General features: G+C 37.0%; 1 protein-coding gene across 3 annotated transcripts in view; it reads left to right on the plus strand.

The window, feature by feature from the left end:
• CTNND2 (catenin delta 2) overlaps positions 1-25,389 on the plus strand; it is a 981,613-nt gene that overhangs the window by 290,559 nt on the left and 665,665 nt on the right. The window contains exon 1 of one of the 3 annotated variants that reach the window (XM_021711380.1): positions 24,839-25,105. The exons of the other annotated variants lie outside the window; for them this stretch is intronic. The gene's annotated coding sequence lies outside the window, so the exon portion shown is untranslated. Of the gene's footprint in view, positions 1-24,838; positions 25,106-25,389 lie in introns of those variants that run through there. 3 annotated transcript variants of the gene reach the window in all.

Below are 25,389 nucleotides of genomic sequence, written 5' to 3' on the forward strand. Positions count from 1 at the left end.
CGAACCCGCGGGCTCAGGCAATCCACTCACCTCAGCCTCCCAAAGGTGCAGGATTACAGGCTGAGCCACCGAGCCCGGCTCCAAGTTATTTATTTAAAATGCTTGTATATGATGCCCTAGAAAGAGAGCTAACAGTTAGAATATAGAGTTTCTACTTAGTGTCCTGTCCCCAACTCATGTGATTTTTGGATTCTTTGTTTATTTCTCTGGGACTCAGTTTTCCTCCTTTGAAAAATCAAGTGTTTTGAATAGATGATTTACTATTGATTTACTTTTGAATAAAGACCAACTTTAGCTTGTATTTTTTTTATTTCTAAAATTATTTCATGTCAGTATTTAATTTAAAATATGTAGTCATGCTGAATTGCTTATTTGATCAATGGTCTTACATGACTTTCAAGAATAGAGAATATTATAAGTGTAAATTAAATTAAAATTAGAAAATCCTTTATATTGAGTGTCTATATTTCTTAAACACTATAGACACATAATTATAAATATTGTTCTTCATTGTTTAATAGCTGCTATTGTTTTTCCAGTTATATAACTATATATACAGTTTTTAGTATGTTAACTATAATTACATTGTAAGATATAGAAATGATCTCTTCTTCATGTGCTTAATGAGTATGAACATTAAGTATATTTGAATATTTGCTCAACTCTTACTATATCCTAGTAAATGATATTTAAATAGTGAGAGCAAACACTTACTTAGGATCATTGCCCATCCCAATTGCTATGTGTATGTTCATTTAGCTCTTACAATAACCCTAACAGGTAGATGCTTTTATCCCCACTCCAGAGAAGAGGAAATGAGGAATATAGAGGTTACAAAATTGTCCAAGGTCACACCACCATTGATGCCATAGTCAGTCTGGCTCTACTACCTCGACTCTCAATCCTATGCTACGCTTCCCCACTCAGTGTGCGGTGCCCAGCTGTAGTTGCTCAGTGCCCCCAGAATAACTCACCATGTGACTGTACCCAAGTTCAACCATTCTCCCTTTGATAAACATTTGAGTTTCCTCTGAGTTTTTGCTGTTACAAGCATTGCTGCCTTGAACAGCCTTTTACATCTCTGTCTTTACATTTTTAAGAATTCTTTTTCACTATATATGCAAGAGTTGAATTCATCATAAGTTAACACCAAATTATTTTCTAAAATAGTTGTATAAGTTATGTTTCCATCAGCAGTAGAAGTGATTCTATTGATTCACATGCTCTGTATCACTTGGGGTTCTTCATCTTGGTAAACTGAAGTGAAAATAGTTCATCAGGTGGGAACAAGGGAGGTGGAAATCTTATTTTTTCAAACTTATCAGAAGCCAAAACCCAGGCACAAGTTTTAATTTTAACCTTTCTGAGAATCATTATGTTGCTTTGGACATTAAAGATATCTTATTTACCCTGCTAAGCATAGTCTATATATAATAAGTAATCATGTAAATTCACTAAAAATGTGAAGGACATGCAGATAATCAGAAGTATAACTGTACTTTCAGTAAGAAATAAGTTCCTTCAAAATAACTACATTTTTTTTGAAAGAAGCATAAAAAAGATATCCACTGTCAAGAAACACATTATCCAAATATTTTATCAAAAATATTTGAACTTTTCAGTTGGCACATATTTTGTTTTTTTATTACACAAATATATATTTTAAATACAGTTCTAACAAGTTGCTATAGATGCAAAGATGAACACGACTTAAAGGAACTGATAAATCTAATAAATTAGAAATGGAGATTTTGTTGGGGAGTCAGAGGAAGAGAGAGGGAAGCAATAGTTATAAAACTTTGGTAGGTTGATATTAATATATAGACATTCACTAGCCATCGTGGAAATACAGATTAAGGACGTTGAGAAAGTGAGGACCCATGAGCTGAGACTTTAGTGGGTAACAGTGTCTTATTCCATGGGCTAGTTACAGTGGTCATCTCTGGGAAATGGGTGAACACCGGCATTTAATTCAGCCTTAGAGCTATATATTGCCTGAAGCAGAACGCACAAATTGATACATATAAATTAAATCCAGACTATGTCAACTAATGTCTTTGGGTGCCTGATTGGACTGTGGGTTTGGCTAGTTCCTTAGCTTCTGGCAGTGGTTTATTTTCTGAATTCTGAATACCACAAGAATGATAGTTCTTGTGACATTTTCGTCTTCCCATTTTGAAGGAAGCATCAAAGTTTTCTTACCTGTCTCATAAATGTCATAAATGGTTTTAATAAGAAGAATTTTTAAAAGATTATTTTAATTCATGTCTACAAAATTGCAGGAAAGAATCGAGTTAAGCCGTGATTTCATTACTTATACAAGCTACTTGAAACAGGATAATTGCTCTAGGAATGCCATCTTGACATTAAAATAAAAACAACTCCAAAGCAAAATGGATTTTGATTGAGAAATCTTGACATTGGCAAAAACTTAGAAAATGTCACAAAGGAGCTGATTGGTACTGCCCATGTATGACATGATTCAGCCCAAAGGAAAAGAAATAGATGCCACCACGGAGGAAAGAAATTTGTGACACTATTAAGTATGGGAATTAACTTAAACCATTGTTAGTTGACCTTAGAAAATGAGGAAACTTTTTATTTTTGTTTTTAGAATTAGTAAGCTCCTTAGTCTCAGTAAGCAATATAACCTCCTAATGCTATTTTTTGTGCAGCCATGTTTTTAATGTTCCAACGTACTTACTACATGTACCTTAAAGAAGTAAGGAGGCCTTATAGTGGCTTTCCCTGTAATTCCAGTGCTTTGGGAAGCCATCTTGGGAGGATCACTTGAGCCCAGAAATTGGAGACCAGTCTTGATAACACAGAAAGACCTCATTCTCTAAAAAAAAAAAAAAAAAAAAGTAATTAAATAAAAAATTAGCCAGTTGTGGTGGTGCATGCTTGTAATTCCAGCTACTCAGGAACCTAATGTGGGAGGACCACTTGAGCCCAGGAGTTTGAGGCTGTGGTGAGCTGGGATCACACCACTGTATGCCAGCCTAGAGTAAGACCTCATCTCTTAAAAAAAAATAAAATTAAAAAAAAAGACCTAGCATTATGAAGATTCAGTATATCTCTGCATAGATTTGCTTATTTGACCCATTAGTTATTTAGACATATTTCAGGAATATTGGATTGCTTAATATTACTCTCTAAAAATAAGTATTGCTTCTTAACAATTTTGGTTTCTCTAAAGACAAAACTCTAGGAAAGAGAGTAGCTCTGGACTGAGAGTAAACATCAAAGCAGTGTTTCGACATTAAAACTATGGTTTATAAATCTGGACGAGTCATGTTACTTCTCTCGGTTTCAATTTCGGGGATACATCTCTTTTACATGTCTTACATACCTTACAGAATTGTGATAAAAATCAGTTATTCTTGCAAATAGATTCTTCAACATTTCAACTAAAGAGTTTGAAATCTTTACAATTTCAAGCTATGGTGTACAATGGAGGATAAACCTTCTGCATGTAATTTCCTTGATGACATTGAGCCCAACCTAAGCTAGGCATTGGGTTTTTGCTTAGGCTCCATTCATGAAGGTCATGACTATCATCATCAATGAGCTGGCCAGGCGTTGCTCAGCTCCCTTCCCAGGGAATGGCCACGTGACTTTCGTTTGTGCGTGTTGAGGGAACGGAGGGTATAGGAGCAAAAGTGGAACTTTGTGTCCAGAACAAGTTATAAAACTTTGTCATCAGCACTTATATTGTTATCATAAATCAACATAACAAATACTAGGACTCAAACCAAATTGCTGTCACATAAATCAGGACTAAATTTCTCCTCGTGTTTAAGGGAGGTCATTGTGTAGGTTAAGAGATTCTCAATGTGATTTTGGTAGGAAGAAACTATAATGATAAAAGGTTAATAGAGTCTGGCCAAGTGGAGGGAGTTTATTGTGACTTGGTCATGAGGTGGAAATGCCAAAGCTGCAGATGGGCATGGGGAAGGCTCTCAGGTTCAAAACTCCTCTGGGGAGGTGGCTTCAGACCTATCTGTGTTGAGGCCAGCCTTTGTCTAGACACACCCTCTCAGGACTGGAGCACACTCAGACCTACAGACAAAGCATTCCTTATTGTTGTTTCGCCAGTCAGTGTTAGGCTTTATTGGTCTATACTGGACAAAAAATAATTATTGAAATTTTGTTTATTATCAACATTATAAAATAGATTATTGTTCTCCCAAAAGTTCAAGAATTGTCATTCTCCCTTTAGAGTGTCAGCAAGTGATTAATAATTCTCCCTCATTTAAGACTGATTGTCATAGTGACAGAGTAGCTATTGAGAGTCACTGATTTGGAAAGGAAGTCAGACTCTTAAAGAGGACACACTTGTGTTTATAGAAAAAAGAAAGCCACAACCTTAGATCAATGTCTGATAATTCATCAAAAAGAATTTTTAAAAGGTTAAAATTTTGTGGAAAGTAAATGGGGAGGCATATTTCTAAACCACAATGACTTACTTGGGGAGACAAACGATTAATATGTAAGCAACAAGAAAAGATGAAAAGTAGATCCATGATAAGTATAGCTTCAGATAGAGATGAGTGGCATGAAGAAAACAAAATACATGGCACCATGAAATTGAGAGGGAGTGGGGAGGTTGGGCAGTTTAGCTGAGCGGAAGGTTTCTTTGATAATCAACACCTGTGCTCAGACTTAAAGGACAAGCAGAGGGAAGCCACCTGAGAAGAGCATGATCCAAATGGCTTCATGAGTCTGAGGAAGAGAAAACGCCATATGCTTGAGGCTTAGTATAAAGAAAAAGGGTGGAAGCAAGTTAAATCGGAGAAGTAGGCAGACTCCTATCAAATCCAGAAGCCTCAGGTGCCCTATTGGTGAAGATTAAGATGATGATGATGATTGGGTTGGTAGGCATTTGAATCTTTTTAAACAAAAGAGTGAAAAAATGTGATTAAACATTTGAAAAACTCTCTCTTCTTTGGAAAGTAAAGACTCTGGAGGCAGTACGTGGGTGTGGGAGTGCAAGGGACGCAGAGAAACCAAGTAAGATGCTCTTGCAGAAATTTAGACAAGAGACGATGTGAAGTGGAGGAGTTCAGGATATGCTGTGCAAGAGAGCAGAACCAACAGGAGCTTCCTGGTGTGTTTTTTGTGAGGTATAAGGAAAAGAGACTGGGCTAGAATCTCTTCTATGTTTTGGTTCCCTGCAACTAGATTGCCTGTGGCCTCATTGACAGAGACAAGGATGCCTGGGAGAGAGGAAAGGCTGGGAGTATTGGGATGGGGATAATAGGAGAAGGAACAGATTCTATTCTGGGGGTATGAACTTAGAGAAGTCTGGTAAATAAATCCCCAGTGGAGATGGGAAGTAGGCGGTTGCCTGGACGAATTCAGAGCTCAGTGGGGAGGGCAAAGTTGGAGATGAAAGCCTTGAGAATCATCAGCATATAGATGATGTTTAAAACCTAAGGCCTGACTGAGAAAACACTGCATTAATTTTCTACTTCAACCATGTGTTTTCTGTGTTTCTATGAATCATAGTGTTTCAGAATTTAACAGGACTCTTCATCCTTCCACTGCTCTGGGTAGATTCACACTGCATTTAGCATAATATATTAAGATGGCAGCATCTGCTTCCAGTTTTGTTGCAAACTGTTGATAAAACTCAGAGGTACTATATTTTATAAGAGTATTTTTCCCTTGGGTTCTTTTTCTGTGGTTGATAACGAACTTGAGAATTTCTTATAATGCATAGTGTCACCCTTAAACACATTTCCTTGCATGGGGCCTAATTATGTATCAATCTCTACTTATAGCAGAAGTTGTGTTCCTTTTAAAGTTGGAGGGGGTATGATACCTGCCGTGTTCACAGACTTTCAGCCCAAGTTTTGAGTTTCTTTCATTTGAGAAATTGAAAGTTTGACATTTTTAACAGATCTAAGTTAAAACAGTATTTGAATAAACACAAGGACTATCATGGGTTCATAACTGAGACTGTTGAGCACCTTTTTTCCCATAATTTTTCATGAAGGATTAATATTCAAATAACAGTAATTTGTGTCAATTGAATTGCAATAGATTTTAAGTAAAGAAGTAAAAGAAACTTTAACTTCTAAGTGAGTTTATGCTTGAATAAATACATGTTTGCTGTTTCTTAAAAATTTAATAGTTAAAGCATTTTTTTTAACTTTTAATTTTTTTTAAAGATGTGGGGTACAGTTTGGGGTTAGATATACAAATGTTCATTTGTTGATGAGGTGTACCCCCTGTCCCTCATCAGATTCCCACTCCTGCCAATCCCACCTCCCCCACCCACTCGCAGTTTCCCGCTATTGCCAATCCTTTTCTTGTAGTATTATGATAACTGTTCAAGGTTCACTTATGAGTGAGAACATGCGATACTCAGTTCTCTGTTTCTGTGTTAGATTGCTCAGTATTATAGTCTCTGAATTCATCCAGGTTGCTGTGAAGTTTATGATTTTGTCCTTCCTTATGACTGTGTGATAGTCCATTGTGTATATGTACCGCATTTAAAACATATTTAATTAAATAATTGAAATTGCAGCTATAATTATTTTAATAGATTATTTGTTCTTGCCATATTTTCACCTTTTAAAATTTGTTTTGAAGTAGGAGGTAATAGTATATATGCCAGATATGTAGAGCTTATTGCCAAAATATACCTGTGCAGCCATCTCAGGAGTCAAATTCACAGTATTATGTGTGTGAATTAGTTTGTTCAGGCTGCCATAAGAAAGTACCACAAACCAGGTGGCTTAAATAATAGAAATCTGTCATCTCACAGTTCTGGAGGCCAGAAGTCCAAGATCAAGGTGTCGTCAGTGTTGATTCCTTGTGAAGCTGTGAGAGAGAATCTGGTCCATGCCTCTCCCCCAGATTCTGAGAGTTTGCTGTCAAGTTTTGGCCTTCCTTGGCTTATAAAAGCATTATCCTGTCCTCCACCTTCATCTTCACGTGGTCTCCATGTGTGTCTCTGTCTACTTTTTTCCTTTTTGCAAGGACACTCGTCATATTGGATTAGGACCCATTCTGATGACCTCATTTTAACTTGATTACATCTATAAAGACCCTTTCTTCAAATATAGCCATATTCACGTGTTCTGGAGACTAGGATACTGACATATTTTTGAGATGAAGGGGATACAATTCAATTCTTAACAATATGTAGTCTCTTCTCCCTCCTGATGTCCCTGATTTTCCTAAGGCATTGTTAATAAACAAATCCCGGAGACATTCTCTGTTTTTCTGTTTATATCCCTAAAAGCACGTGTGTAGCCTCATTTTAAAAATACCATGTATGTATTTATGACACATTTGTGAAGCTGATTTATGTCCCCAGCCCTCACCTTTTTATTGCACTCTAAATGTATATTTCTACCTGCTTGCCTGACACCTCCTACTGGATGAATGATAGACATTTCAAGTTGAATATGTTCAAAGCAAATTTTTTTGTTTTCTATTTCCCTGTCCAAATGTTCTTCCATCATTTTTCCCATCTCAGTAAATGACCCTTCCACTCCCTTGAACTCTGTCCAGAGTACTGAGTCATCCTAACATGTCTCTTTCCCTTCTAATACTTCCCCACTGTCATATATTGCTACTGCTGTAGCAAATTACTACAAACACAGTGGTTTAAGACAACACACATTTATTTATCTCACAGTCTCAGAAGCCTAACATAAGTCTTATTGGGCTGAAATCAAGTCATCAGCAGTCCTGCATTCCTTTCTGGAGACTTTTGGAAAGAGTCTGCTTCTAGGTTTATTCAGGTTGTTGGCCACATTTCAGTCCATGCAGTACAAGGTTTGGGCTCTCCATTTCCTTACTGGCTGGTGACCGAGAGGGTTCTTCTCAATTTCTGGAGTCCACCTGTCTTCCTGGGCTCGTGGCTCTAGACCTCCATGTTTGACTTTGAATCTCCCTGATTTCCTTTTCTGGCTCATCATCATCTTCTATCTGCTGATGTGATTAGATTGGATTAAGCTGGATAATCCAGGATAGTCTCTAATTTTAGGTCAACTGACTTATAACCTATGTCTATCTTCAGAGTTCCTTCACCATAAATCTTGGTGAACATTTGAGTAACCATGGATGGGAGTCTTGGCTAGGGGGACGTCTTTAGAATTAGTCTCTCACAACCGCTGTGTTCTATTAGCTCCATTTGAGCACACTTTTCTTCTCTTTGTCCACCACTGCCACCAAATCCCCAGCCACTGTTTCTGCATAATTACAATAGCCTCCTAAATGGTCCCCTATGTAGAAACCATTTCTATGAATCATGGCATTTCAGTTCCAAACAAGATTATTTCTTTATTGGTTCTATTTTTCTGGATAGGTTTACATTAAATTTAGCATAATATGTTGGGTTGATCTTTTTAAAGACAATGCTTCATGTCACTTAGAGCCCTCTAAGGGCTTTCTTTTGTACTTGCAATAAAATCCAAACCTTAATTTTGTCTACAAGGGCCTTTTTATTCCTGCAAAGTCTCTATCTTCTTATCAGACTGTTTTACTTTCTTTATAAGACTTATCGCATGAGAACCAATCGTGTTCATTTATTGTGGATGTTACTTATGTATGACTTGTCACTAGAATGTAAGACCCTTTTCTGTTGTTTCAGCATCAAATTTTCAGCCTCTGCAACACATTGACAGTGTGGTCACCTCACATGTTTATGTCCCTGTATAATTTAAGTTGCTTTCATCAGTGTAATATGTTTACTCCATGAGCGTGTGCGCTATGGTACCCTCTGTGATAGGTACCCACAGATTTCTTCTTCTCAGAGTTCTTCTAGGCACTTTGAGGAGTACAGTATGTGTTTTACTGAGCCCTTGACCCTAAAGAACTTGTAGCTTCACTGTATTTCCATAACCATTACTTAAACTAGGCTGTATAAAAGTTATTCTCGTTTCGTATATAAAGGAACTTCATATACTACAAGTTGAGTAACTTCTTCCAAGGAAACCTGGGATTGTAACTAGTACTCAGAGCAATTCCTGCTCCGGATTCCTTTCTGCATCATAGCAAAATGTTCTCGTTCTCTACATTCTTAAAGCACAGATAAATCGATTGTTCAATATTTTTTTTCTAAAAGCGAATATACATCATCTTTATGTTGTTGTTTAATGCCTTCTTCTTGTTTTTTATTAAAATCAACCATTAAATTATATGGAAGATGACTGAAAACCACTGACAGCATGAGGCCACACTAAAGAAAACTTTTCCAGGGCAAGAGAGAAGGATGGTTAGAAAGGGGACGTGATTTGCTGAGAGGTTTGGAGTCGGTACCTAAGGCTGATCCTTCCTTTCCTTACTCTGCCCAGGGACTCAAAAGGAAGAAAAAAGTCCATTCTTTTGAAACTTGAGACACATGCTTGACTGTGGCTCCTAGGCATAGCACATTTCCTAGTCCTGGAGGGATAAAGGTACAAGTAGGTCTCCAGACTTTAAGACTAAAAGCAGATAAAAATGCTCATGAAAATCTCCCTCTCATCCCTCCACTGATGTACTTGGGATAATAAATGTTTCATGTAATTTCCCACTTGATATGATAATATCAAAGCAACTGTTTTAACAAGGTACTTCTTGAGATCCCGGGACATGTGTGTTTAATTGGGTCAGAGCATTGGAAACCTCTGGAGAAGCTGAGCCCCAGGCTTTCTAGGTGAGAGGAAGAACTAAGATTTGAAAAACCAGTGAATACAAGGAAGGTGTCAGGAGAATGCAGACTGCACAAAAACTAGGAGTTGTTGGGGACTGTTGAGCTTGGGGTTACCAGGCTGCAAGAGAAGAAGGCTCAAAGCTCCAGAAGCAGAACTGTACTCAAAACCGTGCTCCACAATGCACCAGCTCAGTGCCCTGACATGAGTCATTCCCATTCTTGAATCTTTCTCATCTCTAAATGAAATCAATAATCTTTTCTTTGCCGTGGTGAAAGTTGTTAGTGATATACATAAAGAACTTTGTAGAACGTCTAGATCATGGACACTGTCCAATTCGTAGTAACGAGTAGAGAGTTTGTAGATGTTTCAGGACACCTGGGTGGCTGTGAAGACATGGAGTCACAAGTTGCCTCAGCTGATTGCTGCACACGCGAAACACTGGTGTTATTGCAAAGTCTCACTTTCCACAGACCACATTCTAGCATCTGAGACTTCCACCGCAAAAGGAGAACCAGTCTGTGAATATGACTACTCAAAAAACATGCAATACTACTCTTCTGTGTCCTTATGTCCACCCTCTGTGCAGTAGTGAAGTAAACAATAATATGGATTCAAGGTATGCCCTAATATTATTTATTTATCAATGAAAAAGCAAAATACTAATTCAATCAGTCAGGCCATGTCTACTATGAGGAAGACACAAAAACAAAACTGGAATTATTTTGGGGAGGGCAGACCTCTTGTAGTATTGGCTTCCCCCACTTGGTAAGTGATCTAGGAACCCATCAGCATCATTGTACCAGCTAGTGTTGTTGTGAGAGGCTGCATTTGTCTTCAGTGAATTTTTTTGGGAGATTGTTTCAGCATGCTTGCCTGTTTCATAATGGATAATTTACATAAACAACCGCCCACACCATGCTGAGCGTTCTGCAGTTTTTGACCAAAAACGGTGTGACCCTCGTGCCTACCCTCTCTATTGACTCAATCGTTCCATGAGCAACTTTTTTTTGTTTCATCAGATGAAAAAAGTCCTCAAAGGGAAACATTTTGCCAACGTAGAAGAGGTAAAACAAAAAAACCACAGAAGTACCACGAGGCATCAAAATTGAAGGCGTTGGCCGGACTCGGTGTTTCAGCCTGTCATCCCAGCACTTTGGGAGGCTGAGGCGAGTGGATTGCCTGAGCCCATGGTTTCGAGACCAGCCCGGGCAACTTGGCAAGACCTCATCTCTACAATAAATCAAAAATTAGCTGGGCATGGTAGCGTGCGCCTGTAGTTCTGGCCACTTGGAAGGCTGAGGTGGAAAGGTCACTGGAACCCAGCAGGTCGACGCTGGGGTGACTGTGAGCATACCACTGCTCTCTAGCTTGAGCGATGGAGTGAAACTCCAATTCAAAAAAAAAAAAGAATTGAAGGCATCAAAACCGTTTGGAGCAGTGGAAAAAGTGTCTCAATAGTTGTATTGCATCAAACGGAGAGTACTTTGAAGGTAACTAAAGTTTAAACATGTGAGAATGAATATACAACTTTAATATATAAATTTTGGGTTTTTGGGGGTCCCCTTAGTATATGGAAGTCACTTTTAAAAGTAAGTAGGCTGATTTGTTTAAGATAAATAAAATTGAATTTCTAGAAGAAGCAAAAGCAGTTATCAGATACTGAGTTTTTCCAAAATAAAGCTAGCCTGTAAGCTGTGTGAGGGTGTGGCCACATCCAGTTTTCTGTTCTTCAGAATGCTCAGAAAAAAAATAGGCATTTAATAGCTATTTGTTGAATGAATAAAAGATAATCAAAATGAGATTCATCTAATAATTTGCTGGGCTGTGTAATAGATTTCTCTAAAATATTTATTTATCATAAGCTCAAGTTCTGTCCATATGCATTGCCTTTAAATTTTTAGAGAGAATAATCATCCTGTGTTTTGCATTTGACATGAAAATAATATGATAATAAGGCTGAATGCAGCAAAGTCTATAATTAGCCATTTACGCTGGATTCCTTTGGGGCCTCCAGTCAATTTCACTGTCAAAGCAGATATGTGGCTGCGTAATCTTGTATACTTAAAGACAGGCAAGGTTGTTTGAGAGTCCTGGTGAGGCACATGAGATCCTAACATTGACACCAGTAATAGACACTAAAGTTGAAAATCGACAACCACTGCAACTGTGGCATTAAAAATTATAATATGGATAAACTAATTGTGTTTATTTCATGGGATGGTTCTTGTTGTCTGGATACAAGAGCCGACAACATTTCATATTGCAAAACGTCGAAAAGTAATTGGCCACCTTTTTTTCTTAAGTCAGGGTTTCACTCTATGGCCATCCTGGTGTTCAGTGTCATTCACAGCTCACTGCAGCCTTAACCTCCTGGGCTCAGACAGTCCTTCTGCTTCAGCCTCCTGGGTAGCTGGGACTACAGGCGGACACGACTATGCTTGGCTGATTTTTTTATTTTTATTTTTTGTAGAAACGAGGTCTTGCTATATTGCCGAGGCTGGTCTTGAATTCCTGGACTTAAGCCAACCTCCTGCCTTAGCCTCCCAAAGTACTGGGCTTATAGGCAAGAGCCACCTGCTTTGCCTGTTACCATCTTTTTAATATGGCAAACACAGATGAAGTTTGTTCAATAGATTTGCAAAACAATGACATTTATGCTTACCTCCTGTTGATGAGTACCTGTTGCCTTTTGGATGCAAAGGCCCAAAAGGTCAGTGATTTTTTGTTAAGATGCTCATTGTAAAGTCCCCACTCCTAAGTATCTCTTTGTAGTAGGGTAGAGAATAGTCCAAGAAGCTTCTTTACTTTTAAATTATGAAATTATTCACTTATGTTGTATTTATCAAAATATCTAAATAAATCATTAAAATGTATTATGGTATATTGTACTGGATTTACCCCCTCATTGATTTTAGTCTACCACTGTCACAAGAGAATTAAAGAACAAGGATTGTTTTTTTGTTTGTTTGTTTGAGTTGGAGTCTCACTCTGTCGCCCAGACTGGAATGCAGTGGCTGCTCCCGGCCACTGCAGCCTCGACCTGCTGGGCTCCGGCGATCCTTCCACCTCAGCCTTCCAAGTAGCCGGAATTACAGGCATGCGCTACCACGCCCGGCTGATTTTTTAAAAAATTTATTGTAGAGATGAGGTCTTGCTGCCCAGGCGGGTCTCGAACCCGCGGGCTCAGACAATCCACTCACCTCAGCCTCCCAAAGGCGCGGGATTACAGGCTGAGCCACCAAGCCCGGCTAAGGATTGTTTTAATCCATCATCATATTTTAATATTAGCTTGAAAAATGAAAAGCACTATTCTCGATTGTTGATTTTTTTTTAATATTTAAAGAGAAAGTGAAGCTGTCTCTTGGTTTCTGTCTTTTTCAAACATGAATATTGTAAGGTTATTCTATCAGTGCCCTCAGTGTCTCCGTGTGTCACTCTCCCATCTGGACACATGACACTCTGGCCTCCATGGCCAAAGGGCAATGCCCTTGTTTCTTGCTGTGACTGCCAAATAAGTGTTTGAATAGCACTATCTAATGTCATCATGTTTATTATGCATACTGACACATGTCCAGGGGGAACTTGCCTGGAAAGAAATATTCATTTGTGTTGCTTTGTATTCTGAAATTCCCAGATGACAAAAGTCATGGGGTTCTTGGTACTAACAATGAAAAACTCTAATATATTTCTACCTATAACTTCCTAAATATGATAATTTAATATCAAAACAGTGATGCTACTACATTGTTGAGAGCCATTTGCAATGTTAAAAATTAAATTATTATGATAGGGTGTTTTACCATAATAAAATATATTTTAATATAAATTATATCATTAATTTTCTTAAGAAGAGAAACTGAATCTTACAGTGCAGCATAGCCCTTTATTATGAAGGGAACTTAATTACTCTTGGAGGAATGCCTGCTTTAATCTTGAGAGGAAAGGGGTAGAAGGTATGGGATCACTTTTCCGCACTTGGCAAAACCTTCTAGCGTGTTTTGAGTTGGGAGAGTTGAAGGTATTTTGGTGAATGTTTTGAGACATAATACTACTATCTAAATGCCTTCTTCTATACCTCGCTACCTAAGTATAGTTTAATGTGTGCCTGAGTATTTTCAGTAATTAGCTTGGTAATTTAACTTTCCAAATAAGAATTTTGATATAAATTAGCTTTCTGTTATTAAATTTGTAATATCCTTTTGGTTTTAGTTATTAATAGCTACTCAAAAGATTATTGAGAATAGCAAAAGTGATAATTTATGTAAATTTATCTTGTAAAATATAAGGCAATAGATGTATTTATTATTATGATGTATTTTTTCATTTGGAAACATATGCTATTAAAATCATAATGCATTATGAGACGTGAACAAATATTAGCAATGAGACCTAATCAAATAATTTGAATAAATTTTAAATGATTAGGATTTTCCAATTGACCACATTAAAATTTAGAAATCTAAATTTTATTTTAATAACCTAAATTAAATCTGTTCCAATTATGTATAGTTTAATATATTTATGGCTCAATATGATGTGACTGTTTTCTGCATAAAAAGGAAAATTTACATAGGACAATATTCCATTTTCCTTAGTATTGTAAGAAAAAGTCTATAGTTTATGTGCTCTTTGAGCCATGGTCATTGCTATGTTTCCTAAGCTTTTGCCCTTCTCCTACTTTGGAGAAGTGAAGTTCTCTCTCTCTCTCTAATTTACTTTCTAAATAAATTATATTTTCTAATTTAAGAAAGAAGTAAGAATCTACAAAAAAAAAAAAACCGGAGGGGAATGGAATGTGATAATTCCCATTAGATCATTAAAGAAAAAGTGAAAATGATGCTATGGAAAAAAGAAACAATATTTGTGATACTAGCTTTTTCACAGTTCTCAAATAATTTGCTGCTCAACATTATGTATATGTGAAATGTGCATGCATGCGTGTTCTTCTCTATACACACATCAACTCACATATTCCTCAGTTATATTTTTATTTCAGAGATGAGGTATTCTAAAATATTTCTACATCCATATATAGTATTACTAAAATAGTGTATCACTCATAAATAAAAAGTTCTTGCTGCTTTAAGCAACTCAAATTTGAGTGTTGGTTAGATTTAGAACTCATTATATTATTTTCATTTAAGTCAAATTTTTACCTTTGAGTCTGCAGTCTCATCTGTAGACAGGCACTCACAGATGACTTCACAACGTCTGCCTGTACCTTGTTCCCACTGCATTTTTACCTCCAAGAGTAGCTAAGTTCCCTTCATAATAAAGGGCTATACAGCACTATAAGTTTCAGTTTCTCTTCTTAAGAAAATTAATGATATACTTTATTTATGCCCGTACTTTATTCCCGTTGCATTTTTATCACTGTGCTGTTTATTACTACTGAGCTAATTGCTGACATTTCTTTCCAGATCAAACCTTTCATCACCAACATCACTCTCTGGAAGAGTTCTACCCAATAATTTTGAAATACAACTTCCTGGTCTAGTCTTCATTTTTAAAAGATGTGCACACATCTTGGTTGAGTTGTTGGAATATTTTTTTCAATGTAGAAAACTAAAACACACAGTGTGCTTAATATATCTATAGGAAATAGTTGACACATATTATAGGGTTTTTTTAAAGCTTTAGTGTGCATCAAATATTGCTTAGAATTTAGATGTAGCATATGTTTTTCCCACATTGATACAAAAACCAATGTATCTGCATGTTTGTTATATTAACATATGTACTCCTGTAAATAGGTAAATACTTCAGTGATCTTCATGGGCATTTCTCAGCATCAGATAAGGACAACTATCGACAGTAAATGAAGAAGCAGAAGTAGAAGTTTGAGAAGTTTTCTTTTTTTATTAATATGGAGTACAATTCAGGGTTAGATATACAAATGTTCATTATGCAGGCACCCTTGTTGATGAGGTGTGTTCTTCCCTCCCCTGACAATTTCCCTCAACTGCCAATCCCACCCCATGCCCTTCCCACTACTGCCAATCCCTTTCATACAGTATTATGATAATTGTTCAAGGTCTGCTTATAAGTGAGAACATGTGGTACTCTGTTCTTTGTTTTTGTGATAGATCACTGAGTATAGTAGACTCTAAATTCATCCAAGTTGCTGCAAAGTCCATATGTTTGTCTTTTTTTATGACTGCATAATATTCCATCATGTATACGTACCACATTTTTTTATCCAGTCCAGTTATAAGGCTATAGTAATCAAAACAGCAATAATGTCCTCCATTGGATATGCACAGAAACTCTGATAAAATTTTACCTTATGCCTGAGCTGCTTTTTGGATACAACAGAAAATACAGCTATTTCTTATCATATGAGGATATGGTCAAAGACAATTTCAGTGTTGTGGAAAGTTAGTTCTTGTTATAGAAAGGTGAGTTACCTAGCAAATCAAACACCAGCTTTTCTAATATTCATTATTTTTAAAAATAATGTTCTCTAGTTTTGAGTGCTCATTTGTGAATTAAGGAAAGCACATTATTGGCTGTGACCAAATTCTAAATTTAGAGCAAGTAATAGAGAACATAACATACATCTGTAAAGATAAATGAGCCTTAATTTTTATCCAATCCATCAGATGATATGAGCAACTTTGAAATGCCAAGGACTCATCTCATTCTGGATGGACTGAAGTTATGAAGGGAGCAATCTCAGTATTTAGGATCTGTAAGCACAGTTTATAGACATCAAAACACTTATTTCAAATAATGTAATATCTGTTCTAGAACCAACTTAAGTTGTAATGTACATCAAGAACCCTGGTGTTTTGTCTTGCCTTGTCTTGTTTTGTTTTGTTTTTTGAAGTTGGAGTCTCACTCTTGCCGCCCTGTCTGGAGTGCAGTGGCACGCTCACAGCCACCGCAACCTCGATCTGTTTTTTTTTTGTTTGTTTTTTGTTTTGAGTTGGAGTCTCACTCTGTCGCCCAGACTGGAGTGCAGTGGCTGCTTCTGGCCACCGCAGCCTCGACCTGCTGGGTTCCGGCGATCCTTCCACCTCAGCCTTCCAAGTAGCCAGAATTACAGGCATGTGCTACCACGCCCGGCTGTTTTTTTTATTTATTGTAGAGATGAGGTCTCGCTGCCCAGGCGGGTCTCGAACCCGTGGGCTCAGACAATCCGCTCACCTCAGCCTCCCAAAGGCTTGGGATTACAGGCTGAGCCACCGAGCCCGGCTTCGATCTGTTTTTAAGGAACCAGTCTATGGGCAATATTCAGAAATAGAAGGGTATATGCCACAAGGCTTACAGAAAAGTCTTCAAAAATCTCAAAGAACGATGTAATATTCCTACAATCGACAAAGTGCTGAGCCTGCTGTGATTCACATTTGTTTACGGTACAGTGCTAGTGTATCTGTGAGCTAAGTCCTTTTATTGGAGGTCAGTGTGGCCTTGTTTAGGTTAGCTCCCAATCCCTCTTTACACACACCCAACCTCACCGTAGGACAAAGAGCAACCAAGAAGAAATGTAATACATATACTAGAATTCTTGAAGCTTGCTGACCAAATATTTAAATACTGATAAGCAAACAGAAAGCACAAAGAGACTACTAGAGCCCCAGAAATACAGGGATGCCAGTCATGTCGCCTTTGTTTGCCCACCTGTAACCCTCCACCTTCATGACAGCACCTTTAACCACTGTCCTCTATAGCTGAACTTTCCAGGCACAAGTTAACTCTTTAAAGTTAGAGGACAGAATGTTCCAGCCTAAATGCAAGGAAATTGTGATGATACCCAAGGAGAAGACATCCTACAGGTAATAGTTATACGGAAACTTTTATAGAGTTACAATCTGTTATATTGAAATGTGGTGTTTCCAAAAATTTACTCCCGTTCGTTTTATTTATTTTTGCAAAGAAATGTGTTCAAAGTAGTCTCTATGGCCGGTGCCTTAGCCAAACACATTGTGGGAAGAACTTAAAATGCTTAGTCATGTGCGTTTTCTTATTGGTATTCGTCAGGTGACTCAGCCAAGAGCAGTGACATAATACCTAAGTCCAGTCAAAGAAACAGGGCCGACTCTGTCTTGACAGAGTATTATTCATGATCACCACTTTACATAAATGTTAAAGGATGTCAAATAAAGACCGAGCTAATTATGCAAAAATTGAAACAAATGCCACTCTTAATGCTCAGAGATTAAGATGCAATCTTCTTAGTAGTCAGATAAATTGAGTTACTTCTTAGAAGACAGTTCCTTAAATGTATGCCTGAGCTATGGAAAAGGGTAAAATATGATAGACACTTTTCATCTGGTAATAAACAGAAAATGGTCTCAGTTCTGCCATTAGGAACTCTCCTTTGTAATTTAAAATTTTGCATTCTCCAAAGGCGCGTCCGCATGTGTGTGCAGTGATTGCAAGGGAATGGATTGAGAAGAGATTGCTTTAAGAATGAGAATTCTGCACTTGTTATTATGGATATCATTTGGAAAGAGCATACATTTATAGTAAAACTGATGCACTGTGGTATTTCAGGAGGCATTTGTGAGTATTCTGTATTGCAGATCTATTTCTTTAATTAATTAGTGCATTTTGAAAAGTGTGTTCTATATCCGTTCACTGGCAATCATTGCCATCATGTATTTGATAACTAGCGGTTGCTGTCTTCAAGCTTTGTTTATGCCGAAGATGTAAAAATCATGTGAATTTCATGGATTGATCATTTAAAACATCAGAAACGCCAAGGGGTTAGCTGAACTATTACCAAAACAATCAACTGCACAGCCTATTTGAGAAGCCGAGGGTGCTTTGAATTCAGTGAAATAAATTTCATGCAGGGCAGAGAGCTACTTCTGAAATTGTTTGGTCCTCTTAATTTGTTATCACATGAGCTTTTAGTTTGAAGCACAGATTGAAGGAAGGCAATAAACCTCCCTAGTGTGAGGTCCTGAATAAGACACATATACCCGATACAACAAATAATGACCAGAACATATTTTATTAATGGAACTTAGTATACCCTATACTGCTAGGACAGGGTTCAAGTAGATTTCAAGAGTTTAGGGCAGTAGCAGGCTGCACTGAGGTTTTGGTTGTATCTGAGTAGTGGTCACCACCAGGGACTCAGGCAAAAGTCCAGCATTGTTTGTCTGACTTCCTTCCACTTCCCTTTCTCCTCTTCTTTCCATTACCACCTCCTGCAAGCCATTTTGGTCATAAACAACCCAGATAAGTGCTGAGCTACCAATGAAAAGCTGAACTGGTCCCAAAAATATTACTCCGCGGAACGATTTAATTGCAAAAGAATCTTCTTGCCGGAGCTTCCCCATGTCCCTGGGAAGGCAGGCTCAGTGATCTGTCAATCATGTGTAATTTTATACCTTGCAGTCTGGAAGGATAAGAAATAGAATTACAGTTTTACACAAGAAAGTTGATTTTCAGAAAACAAAAAGCCAACATTTCAGGAAAGAGTCTAGTCTTTTTAAAAAAATCTCTTTTAAATATCAGGTTTTATTAAAATAAGCATTTTAAATAGTCACATTAAACTTGTTTATAAATCACTACAAAGTCACCTATTTACAATGTTAAAGCTTCCCTCTGTTTATGCTAATTGCTCTTCCACTATGCTGGTGTGAGTGGATAAAAACATCCAGCACACTAAAATATAGTTTTCCTTTTTGTTGTTGTCGTCGTCCAAGTTTGTAATATTTATCCAAAAGGGCTACAGTGTAGTTAATTATTTTTAAATGAATGATATCACACTCCATCACTACTCCTATGCTCTAGTTCTACTTTTATTCTGTAAAATCTAACAATATTTTATTTTCTTTTAAAAATAAAATTGGCAACGATATTGCTGAACACCTCGGAAATTAAACACTACATGTTCTCACTCATATGTGGGTGCTAAATGGTCACAAAGATGGAAATAATAGACACTGGGGACATCAATAAAGGGGAGATCAGAAGAGGGGCTAGGATACATAAACTACCAAGGGAGCACAGTGTTCACTCTCCTGGGAGTAAGCCAACTGAAAGAGTTTCCACCACTACACAATATGTCCATGTAATGAGTATGCATGTCTACCCCCAGAATCTAAAGTTGTAAAACAAAGTAAACAACAGTCTGTATGAAAAAAAAAAAAACAACAACAAACCTAGAACATTTAGTAGGTAAATAATGTTCCTGTCTTCATACACACATGCCTGTTATATCTTCCAAAAGTTTAGGATTCAGACTAAAATAGAACTTTTTTTTGAAGTGGAATATGCATACAAAAAAGTATAGATGCCGTCAAGTACAGCTTACTCACTATGATGTTTGTGAGACCTAGTCATAATATTGTGTGTGATTATAGATGGTTTACTTTCTTTGCTGAATAGTATTTCATTGTGTATATATGCTATGCTATACTATACCCATTGTAGTTTCTGGGCGTTTCAGTAGTGTTCAGTTGGGACTGATGTGAGCATTATAGTAGATGTCTTCTGGTGTACTTAGAAATGCATCTCTGTTGCATATATATCTACAAGTAGAATTGCTGAGAAATAAAGTATGCATATCAAGGGTTTTAAAAGAGATTGACAAGTATCAAATTTTTTTACCATTATTTACATTTCCACTCACAGTTTATGAAAGTTCTGATAATACCCGATACTTGCCAATATTTGGCATTTGCTGCCTCTCTCTCTCTCTCTCTCTCTCTCTCTCTCTCAATTTTAACCATTCTGATGGATATGTAGTGGCATGCTTTGGTGGCTAAAATTATGTATCCTAATGAGTAATAAAGTTGGTGGTCTCTTGAATTATTTACTGGCCCTATGGATCCTGTGGATGTCCTCTTTTATGAAGTGCTTGTTTGTGTATTTTGCCCCCTTTTCTATTGGGTTGCCTATTAGTTTTGTATTACATTGCATTCTAGACTTACCCATATACAGAGAGGGGAAATGAGAGTGAGCAAGCAAGAGAGAAAGAGACAGAGAACTGTAATATTTTCTTCTATTAGCATACCTTCACTTTCCTTAGGGTGTCTTTGGTAAAAAGAATTTCCCCATTTTAATGTGGCCCAATTTATGACTTTTTAATTTTTGTGCATGTGGAGGTAGCTCATCTTGTGTCCCACTTAAGAAAGCCTTGGCTATTCTAAGGTCACTCATGTGTTGCTTACTTTACTCTCAAAGTGTTTTCGTTTAATCTTTCACTGCTAGGCTTGCACTACATATGGAATTGATTTTTTGTATTTTTTTGCAATTGAAGTGAAGGTGAATTGTCTACCAGGTGAGGGCACCATCTTTCCCTCTGCATTGCAATGTCATAGTTCTCATAAACCTGGGGTATGTGTAGGTTGGTGTCTGGATTTTCTCCCGTTCCACTGTTCAGTTTGTCTCTCCTTGCTTGGACACCACATGATCCTAATGACTGCAGTTTTATAGACCACCATGTTATCTGGTAGGCTCAGTCATCCAGATTTGTACTTTTCCTTCAAGACTACTTTCTCTTCTTTTCTTCTGCATTCCCATATAAATTTTAGAATTTACTATCCATTACCTCAGCCCTCTCCCCACAGAACAAAGCATGCTAAGATTTTGATTTCTGTTGTATTAAATCTATCAGTTAACCTCTGGTGATTAAAATCATTACATTGTTAAGTCTATCAATCTGTAAACATGGTATTTCCCTCCAGGTGTTTAGCTCTGCTTTACTTTTAAGAATGTTGTATAATCGTAGTGAGGAGGTCTTACACCACTTTTATAAATTTATTCCTAGTTATTGGATATTTTTCTAGGATATTATAAATACTATTATTATTTTAATTGCATTATTGCTGGTATACAGAACCAGCTGATATTTTTGCCCAGTGGCTTTTTTTTTTTTTTTACTTTATTGCCTAAGACTTCCCTTACAATGTTAAATAGAAATGATATCAGTAAATGATATTTCATTCATATCTAAGGGGAAAGTTTCAATATTTAACACTGATTATAATTTTTTAGGTAAGTTTTTTATTGTTGTTATTGTCAAATTGAGAAAATTCCCCTCTATTTCTGGTTTGCAAAAAAAAAAAAAATTTTTTTTTAACTTATGAATACGGTTAAATTGTCAAGATGTATGCCTCTTTAGGATTTTCCCCAAGCCATTATTATGGTTATTTCATTCTGTTGAATTTATGCTACTTCTTTCTTGGGCAGACTAAAATGAACCAAAAGTACAAGAAAATTGGGAATACTATTCCATTCATAATAACGCTAGAAACTGAATCAGCCACAAACTCATGCAGAGTTTAGACATCTCTTTTCTTTCCCAAGTACTTTTTAAACACTTATTTTATTTTAGATTGGGGGTAACATGTGCAGGTTTATTGCATGGGTATATTGCATGATGATGAGGTCTGGGCTTCTATTGAATCTGTCCACCTGTTAAGTGAATGCAGTACCCTATAGCTTGCTTTTCAAGCATCACCCCACTCTTTCTCTTCTCACTAAAAGTCCCCAATGTCTGTTGTTTCCCTCCTTATGTTCATGTGTACCCATGTTTAGCTCTCATTTATAAGTGAAAACATATGGTATTTGGTTTCTCTTTCTGTGTTAATTTTCTTAGAATAAAGGTCTCCGGCTATATCAAGTTGCTGCAAAGGCCATAATTTTCTCCTTTTTGATGGCTGCATAGTATTCCATGGCATATATTTATTACATTATTTTTTGCCAATCCAGCATTGATGGACATGTGGTTTGGTTCCATAAGCATCTCCTTCCAGATATTATACGGTATGCATAACTAATTTTAAAAAAGAAGATGGAGGAAGGAAGGAAGCAAGCAAGGAAGAAAGTAAGAAGGTGGTTATGTAGGCTCTTCATCCAGAATCTTCAACTGGAACACCAAGTTCTGAATACATGAGGGGACATAGGAGAGACAGGGATCCCTGTGGAAGACAAGCTCCAACAAGAGAGAATAATGTCAGGGCTTGGGAATGGTATAAAAATTCCATGTTTAGTTAGCAACTGCCTTCATTTATCTCATAGTCAGCACTACACCCGTCCCAAATCTGTTATTATGCAAAAGTCAGACCAAGGTAAGGTTGCCATTACTCAAAAAATTAGTAATAAGCCAAAAGGTTTAAGTATAAGACAGTGCCTTGACACGATCCAAAAAAAAAAAGAAACAAAGAAATCAGAAATAGAGGAAAGGAACACAATAATAGCATACAAAAAGCAGAGAAAGTATAACTCCAGAAAAAGAAAATTACCTCCAGATGATGTAAGAGAAAATTATCCATGTTCTTTTTTATAGCCTAAAGAAGTTTAAAATCATGAAAAAAAATGAAACCATAGAAGAGATCATAAAACACCAAAGGCATGAAAGGAATAACAATGAGCTGGCAAAGCTCATAGAAGAATTGGGGGGAAATTGCTGAAATGAAAGCACATTAGAAGTATCAAGAACAGGAATAGATTGTGTGGAAATAAAGAGGACTGGTATGAGGAATTGAAGCAGAAGAGTGAAAAAGACATCAAGGTGACTAAAGAGAAGACAATAGACATGGAAGACAGATAAGTGGGAGCTAATGTATAGGCTGTTTTTATTTTTTAGAACAGTTCTCTCTTGGAAAGTAATTTTCTTACAAGAAGGAAATAATCAGTCTAGCTTTTAAATTCTCTTCTACAGTTTGGAGTGTCAAAAGGTAACGGAATGAGGTCTTCAGAATTAGGAGAGAGGAAAGATGTGACAAAGAAGTTATACAACCTTCTAAGCAGTATACCATTCCTTCACAGGAACACCTTCACAGAGAACGATGGGTGAGTTGTGCTTCTGGAGGTCCCACGAACATCTCATTTGAAGAGAATAATACCTCCTGGCGTTGCAAAATGGGGACATTTGATTACCCTACAGGCAATAGAACATTCCCCCCAAACATGCAGTAACAGGAAATACAGACACCCATGAACCTTTCAACCTTTCTTGCAAACTTGTCCTAAAGACAACATAGAGGTAACCAAGACCTAAGTCAAGGTCAGTGAATTAGGTCTGGAAATGCAATGATAGGAAAAGAACAAAGCAACTGGTGCCAGGAATCTGTAGAATAAGAACTACCCTGTACTTTATCAAAATATGTACTGTTTGAATTTTTAATAATCATGTGTTGCTTTAAAAAATCATCAAAACTTTGTTTTACAAGTAACCTTGTTTAGTTCTTATCTGAGCTAATACTAAATACAACCTTTCTCAAAAGAATACAAGTAGTGTTTCCTTTCATTGTCACCAAATCTTATTCTAACAGTTTATATTTGTACAGCGTTTTAGAATTGAAGAAAGTAGTTCTGCAGATATCATCTTAGTGATACAGCAACCTAATTACATTGGGGTGTTATCTGTTTTAAATAACTTGTCCCAGGTCATCTAATTATAAAATGTGGATGTGGGATCTATTTGGTACACAGTTCAATAAAAAGTGTTTAAAATACTTTGCTGAATTTATGTTTTTGGAAGCTGTATCTAAAATAGAAAGAATCAGGTAAAAGACTCAAAGGAGTTGTTTGAGGTACTGTAATAACTGAGAGTGGGTGGAGATGGATATCATTATATAAAATTGAGCTTCAAAGTTGGTATTCTAGGCAAGTTCTCTTTCCTGTGAATCTTTTGGGTTGGTTAGATTTGCCACATTTCATGCTCCCTTAGAATTGTAATCTTTTTTTAATGATATAATTTGAATAAACTTATTTGTTGAATAACTGTCCATCTTTGAAATTAAAACTAGACTGGCTTTGAATATGAACTCAACTATCTTGATTCTGTGTCTTGCTTTTGAATTCACCAACGACATAAAGTCTAGATTCAGTCTGAGCATCATTTTATGAACACTGTTTTTTTGTTTGTTTGTTTGTTTGTTTTTTGCTGTTGTTGCTTTTGGGTTTTGTTGTTGTTCTGTTTTGTTTTGCTCATAAGCAAATTGAAAAAAAGCATACTGAAATTATACAGATAGTTAAAAATCTAGATACAAATTCAGGGCAAAGGAATGGAGGATTAGAAAACTAGAATTTGCTAGGCAGGCTAGTGGGAGGGTCCTTTTGTGATGAAATGTTGCATAAATAATGCCAAAGGGGGTCTAAATTCACTGTTGCCATGGAGACCTTTGTGCCTGGCTGAACTGTATTCTTTTCGCTTTTAAGGAGGCAACCACTGGGCTTGTGGTATCTCTGATGTGTACTGCTTTGCTTTTTCTTCAACTGTCCGCGAGTGAAAGCAGAAATTACGTCCTGATCATTCAGTGTCCTGACTTTCTCGAGGCTGCTCTTCACTGCGCTCGCAGTTTTCGAGCTCCTCTGCGGTTCCTTTTAGCCTTGGTGCAGGGAGGGAGGAGCAGGTGGGTGGAACGCCTGGAACCGCCGCGGCCTGGGGAAGGAGGGAAGAGTAACCCGTCATCTTTGGGACTAGTCGCCTTGTTTGCCTAGACCACAGTTTTCAAGTATTTAAGGACCGTTTATTTCCAAAGGTACAGTAAAGGTAAAAGAAAGTGAAAACTAACTGTAGTTGGTCTTTCAATGCCTTCGTCATTAATGTTGTGTTTGTGATCGTTTTAGTTAAAGTTTTATAACTGCAGGTTAAAGTTATGTGTAGAAAATATGGTAAGAATTTATTTCTGGCTTCAGGTTGTCAGTCAGTTTGTTCAGTGTGTGAACATTGAAATTGTAAAAGCCAAATAACCAAGTTAAACAGAAAGTGGCTGTAAGGATTGGTGTGACATTTCCCTACTAACTAAACATTATGACTGTTTAA

Source organism: Carlito syrichta, unplaced genomic scaffold, assembly GCF_000164805.1.
Source record: "Carlito syrichta isolate Samal-C Ts95f unplaced genomic scaffold, Tarsius_syrichta-2.0.1 Scaffold302126, whole genome shotgun sequence".
Classification (NCBI taxonomy): Eukaryota; Metazoa; Chordata; class Mammalia; order Primates; family Tarsiidae; genus Carlito; species Carlito syrichta.